The sequence below is a fragment of the Callithrix jacchus genome, chromosome 9 (assembly GCF_049354715.1).
Source record: "Callithrix jacchus isolate 240 chromosome 9, calJac240_pri, whole genome shotgun sequence".
In the NCBI taxonomy this organism is placed as follows: domain Eukaryota; kingdom Metazoa; phylum Chordata; class Mammalia; order Primates; family Cebidae; genus Callithrix; species Callithrix jacchus.
Window position 1 is genome coordinate 124,293,737 of NC_133510.1, and position 14,129 is coordinate 124,307,865.

The 14,129-nt window shown below is 49.9% G+C and overlaps 1 non-coding gene and 1 pseudogene across 1 annotated transcript; both read right to left on the reverse strand.

Annotated features, from left to right (window-relative positions):
- Positions 1–3,605: 3,605 nt before the first annotated feature.
- On the reverse strand, positions 3,606–3,709 carry LOC118144715 (small nucleolar RNA U13). The gene has a single exon (XR_004729459.1). It is a non-coding gene; the product is annotated as a small nucleolar RNA U13 (small nucleolar RNA).
- Positions 3,710–9,116: 5,407 nt separating this feature from the next.
- LOC100392957 (calcyclin-binding protein pseudogene) lies at positions 9,117–12,720 on the reverse strand (annotated as a pseudogene).
- Between the last annotated feature and the right edge of the window lie 1,409 nt (positions 12,721–14,129).

Below are 14,129 nucleotides of genomic sequence, written 5' to 3' on the forward strand. Positions count from 1 at the left end.
CTGACATTCCAATCTTCATTGGAAAAGCCAAGCTCATGCATTTCTGCTCTTCCTGAGTCACTAGACACTTCTAGGTGTGCTACTTTCACAATTTCTTGCTGAATTAAAACACATGGTGGAAATATAATTTAAGAGAGTCAGTGTCCCTCACTGAGAAACATTGTCAAACTATACAAATGTTTCTCTTATTACCTTTTGTGTACATGCTACTAAGACTTCACACTTAGATATGTCTTTGTCTTTGTGACTTCACTGAGCAATTTCACATGGATGATCTATAAGGGCAACTCAGAAAAGTGAGGGGGTGGGAGGGGAAGGATGATGGCGAGTTGGTGAAGAAATTCAGTGTTCATTACTCAGGTGATGGTTTCCCTAAATGTTCTGACTTAACCACTGCACAATCTGATTGCAACAAAATTGCACATGTATCCCATACATTTGTACAAATAAAAAGGAAATAAATGGCACTCACACAAGGTCCATCCTGGAAGGATGATGGACACTGGCTCCAGGAAGGTTTCCTCCGAGTCCTACAATCCCCTCTTAAGACCAAAGTGAATGCATCCCAATCTGGAGGAGGATGAGCTGGCAGATGGCCCTGGAGTTCTGTGACCAGCAGAACCCTCAACAGGGTACTGGGAGGCCATAGAGTTGAGGCTTCCTCTCTCTGTGCCCAGAGAGAAACAGGGTCAGAACCTGGCATCGACTTGTACCTAGAGGCAGCCTTTCTTTCAGTGGTCCTGGGCCCCCCAGGTAGATTGACAGGTTTCTGCTTCAGTGATTCACCAGGGATGTAACCCAAAGGAGGGGTAACAGTGCCTCCAAAGAGATACGTGTTTCCAGCACTGGGTCCCTGGGTCACCATGGGGTCCTCCGGCTAGGGGAGCCCACCTGTTCATGCTGAAGCTTCCCCCATAGCATGTGTGGTTCTCTGGCCTCTTTCCTTTCTGCTGTGCTGTCGAGTGACACAAAGTTGGAACTCAGATCTGTGGTCGCCTCTCTGCTCCCAGAGCCCCTGGTGAAACTACCATCCTCAGGGTGCTGGGCTTGTGCTGTCCAATGTGGAGCAGAGCTGATCATTGTGGGGCCAAACCCCGTTCCCAGTGTTGGGAGTGTCACAGGCAGCTGTAGAGCCAGAGGCAGTGGGTGCCCCCGGGAGATGGAGGGACAGCAAAGACCATCTGGGTGCCAGTGTGGGTGATGAAGATGGAATTTGTGGATGATGAATCTGCACAGCTGGGTGTGTTGGGCTGCCCTGGCAGGTGTGGCCTGGAGTGGAGGTTGTAGCTGGAGCTGGAGCTGGAGCTGAACTACCAGATCTTCAAACCGGAAACAGCGGTCAGAGGTGGGGCTGCAAGCTGCTGTCCATCAGGGACTCCCAGTCCTGGCTGGGTGGTGGCTGAAGGGTTACTGCGAAATGGTAAAGTTGGGGTGGAGCTGCAAGACCTCAGTGCAGGAGGCTCATGGTGTCCCTGGTGGAGGCCTTGCTGCCCATGGGGTACAACTGAAGGGCCTGGGCAGATGGAAAGAGGATCCCACTGGAGCCAACATGAGGCCTTGTAAGGAAACACGGCAAAGGGGGAGTGGTGTCCATGGGGGTGACTCAGAGTCAGGTGCTGGCAGTCCATGTGTATTGCTCAGTGAGATAGTCAGTCTGAAGAAGCTGTCTTCTCCATGATTCCAAGTGTATCAAATTTTGAGAAAGAAAAGTATAGAGACAGTAAATAGGACAGTTCTGTCTTGCAAATGGGACACACTGATCGAAGTATAATCATGATGACTGAAAGAACTCCACTGACTTTCCATAGTCCCTTCAACTTATTGCTTTGCTGAATGAACTTGGTGGTGGCGCTGCTTGTAGATTTTTCTGACCCACTGCATTGGTCCAGCAGTAGAATTCCCTGTGCTGAGTTTTCAGGTACCACTGTCAGATCCTGGATGCAACATACTTTCAAGTGTATTACGAGAAAGACCACTGGTGATGTCTGGCTGGCAGAATTCCTAGGGGAATTCTTACTAGTTTATTCACAGTTCAAACTTTGGAACACTGTTTAAGCAACTCCACGGGAAGCACCTGAACCTGAGTTGGGCTCTAGGAAGAGCTTGAAGTTCGGGTTGCACTTAGAGCCCAACAGACCGAGGTGTGGGCAAACATGTGCTTTTATATGAGGCCGTAAAGAGAGGCAGCATATCCTAGTGAGCAAGAGCACAGCGCCTGGAGCCTCCCCGGCTGGGTTCAAATCCTACTGAGGAGCCCTAGGTACCTGGGCATGTTCTAAAGACCTCTCTAAGCCTCGGTGCCTAGTTCTGAGAGGTTTAAAAGTTAGCATGTTCTCTGTTATGCTTTAAGGCTCAAAATGATTGTATTCAGGTAAAGCCTTATGTAGACTAGTTCCTTCTAAGTGCGCTAAAGTATTCACTCATTAAATGTCCCAAAGAGCAAGCCAGACTCTTGGCAGAGGTCGAACGCAGACAGGGAGCTTGCATGGCTTCAGGAAAGTGAAAGATAGAGACTCACTTCGTTCTTTACGTGGGGTGATCCTTTCCCTCTTAAGGAACTTTTCTGGCCGGGTGCACATGGCTCACAACTATAACATCTTGGAAGATGTGGTTGATCCCAGAGAGCCTCAAATCCTAGCACAGCCTCCTTCCTCCAGGTTTTCATCCCTGACCCATAGCATGAGAGTTTCCTCCTAACCAAGGCTCTGTAAAGGTCAAGTTCAATGGTGTGAGCTTCTCCCTCAGCATCTTCACACTGTGGGTGTCCTCGTGCTGAGCCTTCCTGGCCTGTGTACTCCTACTCCAAGTGCCCATGGACAGCCTGGCTCCCAAGCTGGCACAGGACTCAGGATATTCAAACTAATGGCCACAGGATGGCTAGGCCAGGGATGAACTTCCCTTCAACTGACACAGCCTGGATGAACATGAATGGAATGAACTGGGGATGGGGGCATCTGGCAGGTGCTTCAGTGGATGAATGAGTGGAGAGAGTGACCCCCACTGTCTCACTGACCATACTTTCCAAAGCAATGTGATCAGGGTGAACTCAGGCCTGCCTAAGAAGGGGCAGTGGCTGCCCCTGCACAGAGCGGGCACCTTCCTGCTCACATCCTTCCTCACCAAGTCTCAGTTTTTACAAACTCCTCATGCCTGCCTAGGCCCATAGGGTTGGGGGAGAGTCCCTCTCCTCTTGGAGGAACCTGTCTGTCCACAGAATTTCAGATTTCCCATCTTGGAGGATGCTAAGTAGAAGTCTCTCAGATTGCAAACTGCTGACGCGAACTCTTCCACTCCCAGCGTGACAGCTGAAATGGAAGGAAGACGCTCATTAGCACATGGCCATGGTGGGGACAGGTCATCATGAAGTTTTCAAGTGAATGACCGCCTCACTCTGGGTTCCCATGGCTCCCATTTCAATGTGGTTGTTATGTACAAGGGCGTGATTTCTCACCTCTTGTTTCAAAAACAGGATCACTCCCTCCACGTGGTTATATTCTGTTTCTAAAAACAAGTTACAGAAGAAAAGGGACCTGCCCCATCATATAGCTGATAGCATGGACACACAACGTGAGAATTTTAGAATAAAAATTCCTTCCATTCTTTATTGTTAGGCCAGTAATGTGCTGAGTTTGTAACAAGCTTCTGGGAAGGCACTTGCCCCACCTGCCCGTGAACACCCAATCATCATGCTTATGAACTACAGCGGGATCTGAAGTCCCACGCCTGTGACACGCTAGGTCAACGTATTTCCGCTATTTCAGGGTCACCAGATGCTTCTAGATCCTGCTGTAATGATTGTTTGACACAGTCATAAACATCACATTGTACAAACTGATTTTTAAAGATTCATTGTCTCTCAGTAGGTAACATTGCCAAACCATAGAAGTTGTTCTTTTATCAACCGTGTATTTTACCTTTCCCCTGCGTGCCATTGAGTCTATGTACTCAATTGATGTCTCTCAAACTCTGTGAGTTCCTTGAGAAATTTCACATGGATGGAGACAGTGGGACGATAGATAAGAAGACTTGGAAGTGTGAGGGGTGCGGGGGGGAAAGGATGATGGGGAATCGGTTAATAAATTCAATGTTCATTACACTGGTCATGGATACCACTTCACAATCTGTGCATGTTGCAAAATTGCACATGTATCCCACAAATTTGTAGAAATAAAATGGAAAACAATTAGCACTTACACCAGGTCCATCCTAGGAGGATGATGGACACTGGCTCCAGGAAGGTTTCCTCTGAGTCCTGCATTCCCCTCTTGGTCCCAAAGGGAATGATGGATTCCAGGCTGGAGGTGGATGAGTTGTTCCCAATCTGGAGTTCTGTGATCAGAAGAACCCTCAACAGGGTACTGGGAGGCTGTAGAGTTGAGGTTTCTCCTCTTTGTGCCTGGAGAGGAAGCAGGGTTGCTGGGGTCAGAACCTGTCCTGGACTTACACTTAGAGGCAGTCCTGGGCCCCCGAGTTAGAATTAGGGGTTTCTGCTTGGGTGATTCTCCAGGGAGGTGACTCAAAGAAGGGGCAAGAGTTCCTCCAAAGGGGCACTTGTTTCCAGCAGTGGGTCCCTGGGTCCCCATGGGGTCCTCTGGCTAGGGGAGCCGCACCTGTTCATGCTGAAGCTTCCCCCATAGGGTGTGTGGCGCTTAGTCCCCACTCCTTCCTGCTGAGCTGCTGGTGACACAAAGTTGGAACTCAGATCTGGAGTAGCCTCTCTGCTCCCAGAGCCCATGGGTGATGCTGAAACTGCCAACTTCTAGGGGCTGGGCTTGTGCTTCCCTGTGTGGAGCAGAGCTGCTCGTTGTGGGGCCAAACTCTGTTCCGAGTGCTGGGGGTGTCGGAGGCAGTGCAGAGCCAGAGGCAGCAGGTGCCCCAGGGAGATGAAGGAGGGACAGCAGAGAGCATCTGGGTGCCAGTGGGGGTGTCCGAGATGAAACTTGTCAGTGAGGAACCTTCAAAGCTGAGTGTGCTGTGCTGCCCTGGCAGTTGGCGCCTGGAGCGGAGGTTGGGGCTGGAGCTGGGGAAGCAGCGGTCAGAGGTGGGGGCTGCATGCTGCTGTCCATCAGGGACTCCCAGTACGGGTGGGGTGGTGACTGAAGGGTTACTGGGAAATTTCAAAGTTGGAATGTAGCTTTAAAACCTCTGTGCAGGAGGCTGTTAGCATCACGGAGCCAGGAGGAGGCCTCATCAGGAGAGGCTGGGGTGGGGGAGTGGTGTCCATGGGGGTGACCTCAAAGTCAGTCTCTGCCTAAGGACCCACCCTGCAGATGTGCTGGCTGAGTGCCTGCAACCGGCTGCAGATGCAGGGATTGGCAGGTCAGGGGAGAGAGAGGAACTAGGCTGAGTACGGGGAGGGAGTCTCTGAGTGGAGGAGATGGAGAATCCACAGGCCAGGGGCATGGGGATTGCATTCTGGCGGAGCTGGGAGTGGGGGTGGGGGAGGCAAAACCGGCACCTGGAGCAGCTGGGCTGAGACAAGGGGATGGGAAGGGCCTCTGTCCTCCCTGTTCAGAGGGGCCTCATGTGGGCTTCAGTGTGAGGGGGGAGGGGCTGCACAGCTGCAGGAGCAGGAGAGGCAGGGCCTGGGCTTCTCATGGTTCTGTCTATGTGCAATCTCAGCTTGCAGCTCAGCCGAGAGCAGAAGTGTATAGATTTGGGGGCCTAGGGGACAGGTTGGCTCTTACTGTGCCTGAAAATAGAACAGAGCAGGGATCAGCCAGGTGTTTGGGGCCGAGAGCAGGGTGTATAAAAACGTGGCCAGAAGATTCTCTGAGGAGGGGCCTGGTGAACTTGCTTCCTCCCAGATGCAGGAGACATGGAGGTGGCCACTGCAGCAGATGCCAGGAGGGACCCTGGGCCCAGGGAGTCCTGTGACCTGTGTTTCTTCTGCTGTGCATCCATGCTGGGGGCTAAGGGGCAGCAGCAGAGAAGCAGGCCCTGATGCAGGCAGGAGTGAAGTGTGGGAAGCCTGTGAGGCTCTGCTGTCCCAGATGACCTTGGCCTCACCCCAAAGGGCACTGTTGATGCACTGGATTTCAGCCTTTTCCTCCTCTTCTTCCTCCTCCTCCTCCTCCTCCTCCAGGTTTTCAGAAACCCAGGGGAGAGGTGGTGACAGCATCGAGCAAGGCTCCCTTTCCCTGCGTGACAGCAGAGGAATCTTGAGTCTACAGAGCCCAGAAATGTGGGATTGGAGGGAGCCTGCCCGGAGGTCAGTTTCTGCCCTGATATTGTATCCACTGCTTTTCACTCTGAGTCTTCCTCTTAGAAAGTTGTGAAGCTGCAGAGGGAGACCGAGGGTCCTCCACATTCAGTTGCTTTGAGGACCCAAGGGCTGCTGGGAGCTGGGTAAAACTCGCCCCCTCCTCCTCTTTAGCAGTGGGAAACCTCCCAGGCTCCTTATGAGCTGTAGTTAGCATTGCGGTTAGGGCAGGAGCCCATCCAGGAGGGCTGGGATGTCTTGTTGGATCGCACTTCTCACTTGTAGCCAGGGAGCTTTCTCTGCAGAGTGCCAGGCAGTTGAAGAAACAAAGAGAGACCTCCATTGACCCTAAAGGGCTTAAATGGGGTCTGTGCACTCCCAGTGCCAGCAGGGACCCTTCTCTGATTGTCTGCGTCCCTGTCCTGCTCGGGTGTCCGGTTCTTGCTCTCCCTCAGGGCCCTCAACAGGATCCTCTCTGGGCAGGGACTCTTGGGCACACCGGGATGTTGTGGGTCCCAAAGGGGTGGCTTCCTGGTCCTGGGCCCCATGGAGTCACTTTGCTCAGTGTACTGGCTGAGCTGCAGGACATCTCGGAATTGGGAACACACATCACCACCTCTTCTGATGGTGACGGCTACAGATGGAAGTTAAGACCCAGGAAGGAGCACAGGAAGCATGATGGAATATGGTTTTGAGATGTTTGTATAAGTCACATGGTACTATCAGTCCAGGCGCAGGAGCAGCTAGGGCACCCACCAGCCATGGGAACTGTGGGGAGCAGTGAGCAGGCTCTAGGTAGCTGATTCCTGGCAGGCAGGTCCTGAACCCCTAGGGCGGCGGGTAGGGGCAAAGCTTTTTCAGGTAGCTTCCCCTAGGAGCAGTGGGGTAAGCTTCCATCCTTGAAATAGAGGGCTGGGCTCTTAGCCTTCTCCTCTAGCTGCCAACTGGGCCATAGGTGAAGTGCACACTGTTTCCTCAATGCATCTTTGACCTCTGACAGATGAATGGGCGCACCTTAGGCATTCCAGAGGAACCCGCTCGCGCAGACACCTGTTGGCAACCTCCAGGAGCAAAATATCCTGGAGGAAGATGCACCAGCGCCAATGACCCAGGAGGAACAGGGGAGCCCAAATGCTGGGGATCCCGCCCCTGGATGCCTAGAGGTTCTCATCTCTTGCTGATGGTTGAGGTTACTGGGCTCCGGGGAGACGAACTTACTGGCAGAGCAGCGGCCCCTTTTCCCCCAAGCTGGGCCCCAGAAAGTCAGAGCTTGTCCAGGACCAGGTCCTGGTGCAGCAGAGGGAGAGCTGCTGGGGAGCAGGGTTCTTGGCCTGGCGGCTGGGGCAAGAGGTGACAAGCTTTGGGATTTGCACCTGTCTTTTCTTTGCCCTTACCCTGGGAACCCCGGAGGAGAGTGTGGCTAACAGAAGTGCAGGGACTACTCAGGTTCTGCTGGGGTGGCAGCCAGGGCAGGCAGGCACTCTGTGACCCTGCACTCCCACCCCTGGGCTATTTTACCGAGGAAACCCAAAACTCGGCTTCTCACAAAACCTGTACGTGAACACTTTCGCTGCTTTCTTCTCCTCTCCTAGATGAGGACTGAGGAGGTGATCCGGCTTTTCTTTTTTTTTTTTTTTTTTTGCCAGTGAAAGGTAAAAAACTGGTTTATTCTCTTCTGAACAAGATGAGCATCTTTACATGTTAAATGTCATTTACATTTCTTTTTCTACGAAATATTTGTTCTTGTTGGACTCCTGTCAGTATATCATGTGGTTTGGGTTAATAGTGGGGTTTTTCTTGTCATATAAACATTTTAATGTAGCTAGAATTGACCAATAGTTTTATTTCCTCTAGGTCAGTTTCCCCATCCTTCGGTTATAATGGAATTCCATCCGTATCTTCCAGTACTTGGACACTTTCATCTTTACCATTAGATCTTCAGTCGGCTTGGGATATATCTATATGCCGACTTTTAGTTATCATTAAAAACCCATCTTTACTCCACTTTGTAAAAAAGCCGCTTTTACCATACTCTACTTCCTATGCATTGTGTCTGCTCTTCTGTTCCACTTGTCTGTTTATTCATGTGCCAACACCAATTACAGAGGCATGTGTTTCAGTATTTCCTTACAGGTATACTATACATAAACTGTTTCTATATTTTAATTTTAAATCCTACCTTTTTTTCCAAATTCCCATATTAATTGTAGCTTTACCCTTTTGGATTTTCCCTGTGTGTCTAATGGCTTTTTTTTTTTAAAATAGGTTCTCGATCTCTTATCCAAGCTGGTGTACAGTGATCATAGCTCATTGCAGCCTTCTGCCTGGGCTCAAGTGATCCTTAGCCTCCCAAGTAGCTAGGATTGCAGGTGCCAACCTCCATGCCTGGCTTCAGTTGCTTTCTCTGATCTAACTGCATTTGTTGGCTAACACTTCCAGTAAAATACGATAATGGAGGTCAACGGCAGTGCTCCTGAGTTCAGAGGTAACTGTCAAAATTCCTACTAAAAGCCTCGCTTTCCTGACATACTCCTAGGCAAACAAGTCATAAAACTGTTCTAACGAAGAAAAACTTCACTTTTTTGAGCACAGGAATAGACGAGCTTTCAAATTACTTTTTGCTTTATGGTTATTCCTTTTATAAACCCTCTGATCCGTGGCAAAACTAACTGGTACCATACGAAGATGTTTGTCTGCTGTCATGTTTAGGTTTGGTTTCTATTCGACATTTGTTAACAAATACATTTAAATCTCGATAGAGACACTTGTGATTGAATCAGTGCACGGTAATACATGGCGGATACATTGCTTAAGCTGGCAGTAAGGGGTGAGATGTTCCACAGCCTTCAAGCACAAGCGCAGATTTGCATTTTATGCAAAAATTCAGGTTTTACTCAGTTTTTACATTCGTGGAAGCTGATGTCATTAACTTATAGGCAAGCAAATACTTTTGTTTTCCAATTCTTAGGTGAACAAAAATATACTCAGTGTAGCCTTTTAACTGGGCAAGATTTGCTTTTTATGTTTCACAAGAGAATGCAATATAACCTTCCTTGAAGAAGATGACCAGGATATGAATAAAAGCATCTTTGCAGTTGTGTTTAATAAGCATTATTTTATTTAAATAAATCCTCCAGGAGGAAATGGAGAGTTTACTGCCTTTACTTAGAAGGCCATGTAAATAGCTATCTATCTGCCAAATTTATACATGCAGCTCGCCAATATTCCCTTATTGGAAACATCAGTATTTCCACATCATATCACAGTTCCCTAAAAGGACTTTAAAGTCTCAAAATTCTGTATCTCCTTTGGCTTGCTTCTCTCTCGTTTCCACCCAGGCTTTATTAATGGTTTGCTTCATGTCGTTATCTCCATCCTCATAAATTTTCTTTAGAACATTCATCAGTCCCTCACTAGGATCTGTTTCAGTGTCACAGGAGGCTTCTCTTTTTCTTTGCACTCTTTTTCAACCTGAGTCAGGTAATCCCACCTTGTGTTTTCCACCTTCTTTCTACATAAGATCAGACTGTATCAGTCTTGACTTTTCTGGAACTGCCTTCCACAAAGATGGGTTTCAAGAGATTGTTCACAATCACGGAGTAACTCTTCCCATTTCGATTCTTTACCCAAAGATCAAATGACCTCTGTGAAATGCACCTGCGCCTTCTCAGTGGGAACCTGATGAACTCCAGTTAAGGTAATGCAGATTTTCACAAACTCATCTGACTGGTCCCAGCCATAATTACTGATTTTCACTGTACAGCCTGTTGCAATGGGAGCACCCACAGCAGCTGGCTTTTCACTGCCGAGAAGCTCTGCTTTCCCTTCTGTGGTTTCTGTTGCATCTTGTTCTTGATTTCTGTCTCAATCTTGGATTTTTCAGCTGTAAGGGCATCTCGTACTCTTTTCCTAGCAGCCTTTTCCATCAATACCTTTACCTCTTCTAGATCATTCTGTAGCTCTTCCGAAGCCATGGTGGCTGGGTCAGGCCCAAGGCCCGAGCCGTAGCCACGCAGAGTGGGGAACGGGAAACGCCGCGCAGAGCCCTCAAACCGAGCACAGACGCCCACCAGCACGAGGGGCAGCGCTGCAGCCTGTGTGCACACGGACCCTGCGCGAAATCGCGGCCCGCCTCCCGCACGCTGCAGCTCTGGAACCTTCCGATCCGGCTTTTCCTGAGTGTGCCCTTGTTCTCACTGTTTTTCACTTGTTGTTCTGGGAATAACACTAAACATCCCAATCATTTCACCATCTAATAAGAGTTAATCTTTTACCAGTGATAGAAAATAGAGAGGCTTTGCAGCCATATATATTGTGTTTCCCCTTCTGTCTTTATGTTACAGCTGTCCTTATGTATTAATCTTTATAAAAACAGAATATGATGCCGTGAGGAGGTGGGATAGATCTTTCATTCACAAGTCACACATCCAGGCAGGGTGTGGCACCTCATGTGTAATCCTAGCACTTTGGGAGTCCAGCGCCATCAGATTGCCTGAGCCCAGGAGTTTGACACTAGCCAGGGCAACACAGCGTGACCTTGTTTCTAAAAACCTTAGCTAGGTAGGGTGGTGTGCACCTGCAGTCCCAGCTACCCAAGAGGCTGAGGTGGGAGACTCATCTCTTGACCCGCACAGGAAGCCTGCAAAGTGGGCAGAGCTTGGCTATGACCCACAGTTTACAGTTGAGGATGCTGAAACTGAGAGGGCGTAAGTGACTTCCCCAGAGTCACAATACCGAGGAGGGCTGCGGCTGGGCGAGGAATGTAGTTAGTTTCCTGGAGACGGAGATCCCTGAAGCCCAGAGGCCTCTCGATCATGCCCTGGGCGCCGGAACCAGGTCTTCCCTCACCCATATCCCAAATCCTCGTGTTCCAGGAATTTGAGGAGAGCTCCTCTCGTGGGTGGTCCCCGACCCAGGTTCCTGCCTCTATGTTTTAATCCTTGACCCAAACTCTGATGCAGGTGACCCCAAACAAAGAGCATCTGAAGGATCAGGGTCCAATCCGTGCCCCTCCTGCCCCTTCACACCAGCACCTTCATACCAGGAGCCGCCTCAAGGTGAGGTTTCCGGTGCTCCGGCGACCACCCTGAATGACTAGTGGCCTGCTTGACCCCTCACTGGCTCAGAGCTCAGGACTCCTGAGCCAGCCACACCCATGGGACCAGAACCTCTCAAAGAATTAGCTTCACTGTAACTGACAATCTCTTATGACCAGTGAAGGTGAATACCTGGGAGGAGGCCCCTGGGCTGCTGCTCCGGTGGCTCAGTGAGTGAAGCCTCCCAGCACCTGCTTTCCTCTCATTCATGGACTGGAGATCTGAACATGTGTCTCAGCAGCCCAGACTCAGGTCTGGCTGGGAAGAGGCAGTGTCTCCTCCAGCACACAGTGGGCGCCTCCCTGCCCGTGTCCCTCTTCACCAAGACTCAGTCTCCACAATCTTCTCCCTCCCTAGACCCTGCCGTGTCAGGGCAGGGTCCATCTCCTCTTAGAGGGCTCTGTCCATCGCCACAGCCTGAAGACCCCACCCCAGGATCCTCTGTGAGGACCACCCAGGGCCTCCGTCACTCTGTTGCCAAATGTGTATTCCACGAGCCCGATGGCATCTCCTATCTCACCACTCTCCAGGCGGCAGCAAAACGGCCAGGGGTCTTGTCCTCCTCAGCCCCATGCAAACCTCGGCAGGAGAGTTCACTTACTTTCCTTCCAAGCATCTCAGAATCGAGACTGCTGAAGATTGCCGTCACATTCGGACACATCCTCTCCAGAGCCTTTGGCCTGACGTTCCCCTTCCCTGAAGTGTCTGTTGCTAGGGTGGGGTCTAGTGTCTCCTGATCTGATGAGGCAGCTGGATGAGTCCCCACATCTCATCTCTGGAAGAGCATGTAGGAGACTGGCATTGTTTCCACCTTAAACATTTGGTAGAAATTAGAGGAAATTAACTTGTGCCGGTAGTTGCCTTTGTGGCAAAAGAGGGTTTTTCTGCTCTATTTTGTTGTGAAATGGGTGCTTATTCTGCCTATGGTGTGGTGCACAAATGGGAAGCTACAGCCTGGTTGCTCTTTCTTTAGAGCCACGTGTCTCCCCAACCCCCAGTTCAACATACACAACGTCCCCAGCACCCTGGCAGCCTGCTGTGCATGGGGAGGAGAATCACACCCAACGCCAGGTTTGCAGAAAGAAACCAGTGACTCCGCGTATGTTCAGAGCACAAGACTACACTTAATTAGCACAGAAGGAGTGGGGAATTACCCTCGGAAGGCGCAGGGCAGACCGGGAGAGCCTGGGGAAGCCCACAGAGGCTCTCGGCACGTTCCATTAGAAAGTCTGAGGGCAGGGCCAGGAAGCTGAGAGAAACTTCTCAGGAGCACTGGGCTCCACAGTCGGAAACATGACCACAGCGCAAAGCGTAGAGCTCATGTGCGTCCTGTGAGAGTGAGAAGGTCTCGAACAGTGGAACTGCGTTCAGTGCCACCCCCCCGACCCTCACACCACCCAGATATAGCTCCACCTGCACAGCTCAGGCAGGACCACTGACCCTCTGGCCTTCCATTCATATTTGTTGTTGAAGGAACAAAATAAAGTATATTTATCATGATTGAATAAATGAGTCATGAATGAATAAATTCATTCTCCTTACATGTCACTTCCTATTGAGAAATATGGTAGCTAGAATTTATTTCCTCTGGAAAGAGGAATAAATGTGGGGACCCTGGGTTTGGTGCTATTTATTATACATTTCTCTGATGTTGTAGGAAGAGAGAGATTCAGAAGAAATACTGCATTTCAGCCCCAAACTTATGTAGCTTGCTGCTGTTCTAAGTGATTTGCTTAGATTGTCTTCTGCATTTGGACAAATGAGAAAATTGGGAAAATTAAAGCCTCTGGTTTTAAAGCCGGCTGCTGGGTTAAGCAAAACAGTTTTTTTTTTTTTTTAGACAGAGTCTCACTGTCTCCCAGGCTGGAGTGCAATGGCACAATCTTGGCTCACTGCAACTCTGCCTCCTGGGCTTAAGTGATTCTCCTGCTTCAGACTCCTGAGTAGTTGTGATTACAGGTGCACGCCACCATACCAGGCTAATTTTTGTCTTTTTGGTAGAGGCGGGATGTTACCATGTTGGCCAGGCTGGCCTCAAACTCTTGATCTCAAATGATCCACCCACCTCAGCTTTCCAAAGTGCTGGGATTACAGGTGTGAGCCACCATCCCCAGCACAGAACTGTGACATTTTATTTTTGTTTGTCTCTGTTTCTTTGAAAAGAAATTGAGTGAAGGTGCCGAGACATGAAATAAATTATTTAAACACGTCATTAAATCAGTAAAATGAAGGGCCTGACAAACGACTGCTGAGCTAGGATGTGGAAGAGCAGGGCCTGGAAGAAGGGGGTCTGCCTCTTCTGTCTCCGATGAGCTGGGACCTACCCTGTGGGCACACCCTACACTGTCCTTCAGGCTGGCTCTCCATGCCCTTGGGGCCTCAGTCCGAACATCTGGACAAAGGCACTGTGAAAGGACCGATAACAAAATATTTTTCACCATCTTCAATTAGAGTTACATGTTTTTTTGTTTGTCTGATTGTTTTTAGACAGTCTTGCTCCATCACCAGGCGCCAGGCTGGAGTGCAATGACCAGATCTCAGCTCACTGCAACCTCCGCCTCCTGGGTTCAGGCAATTCTTCTGCCTCAGCCTCCCAAGTAGCTGGGACTACAGACGCACGCCACCACGCCTAGCTAATTTTTGTATTTTTAGTAGAGATGGTGTTTCACCATGTTGGCCTGGATGGTTTCGATCTCTTGACCTCGTGATCTGCCTGCCTCGGTCTCCCAAAGTGCTGGGATTACAGGCGTGAGCCACCGCGCCCTGCTCTTTTTTTTTTTTTTAGATGGAGTCTTTCTCTGTCACCAATCTGGAGTGCAGTGGCGTGATCT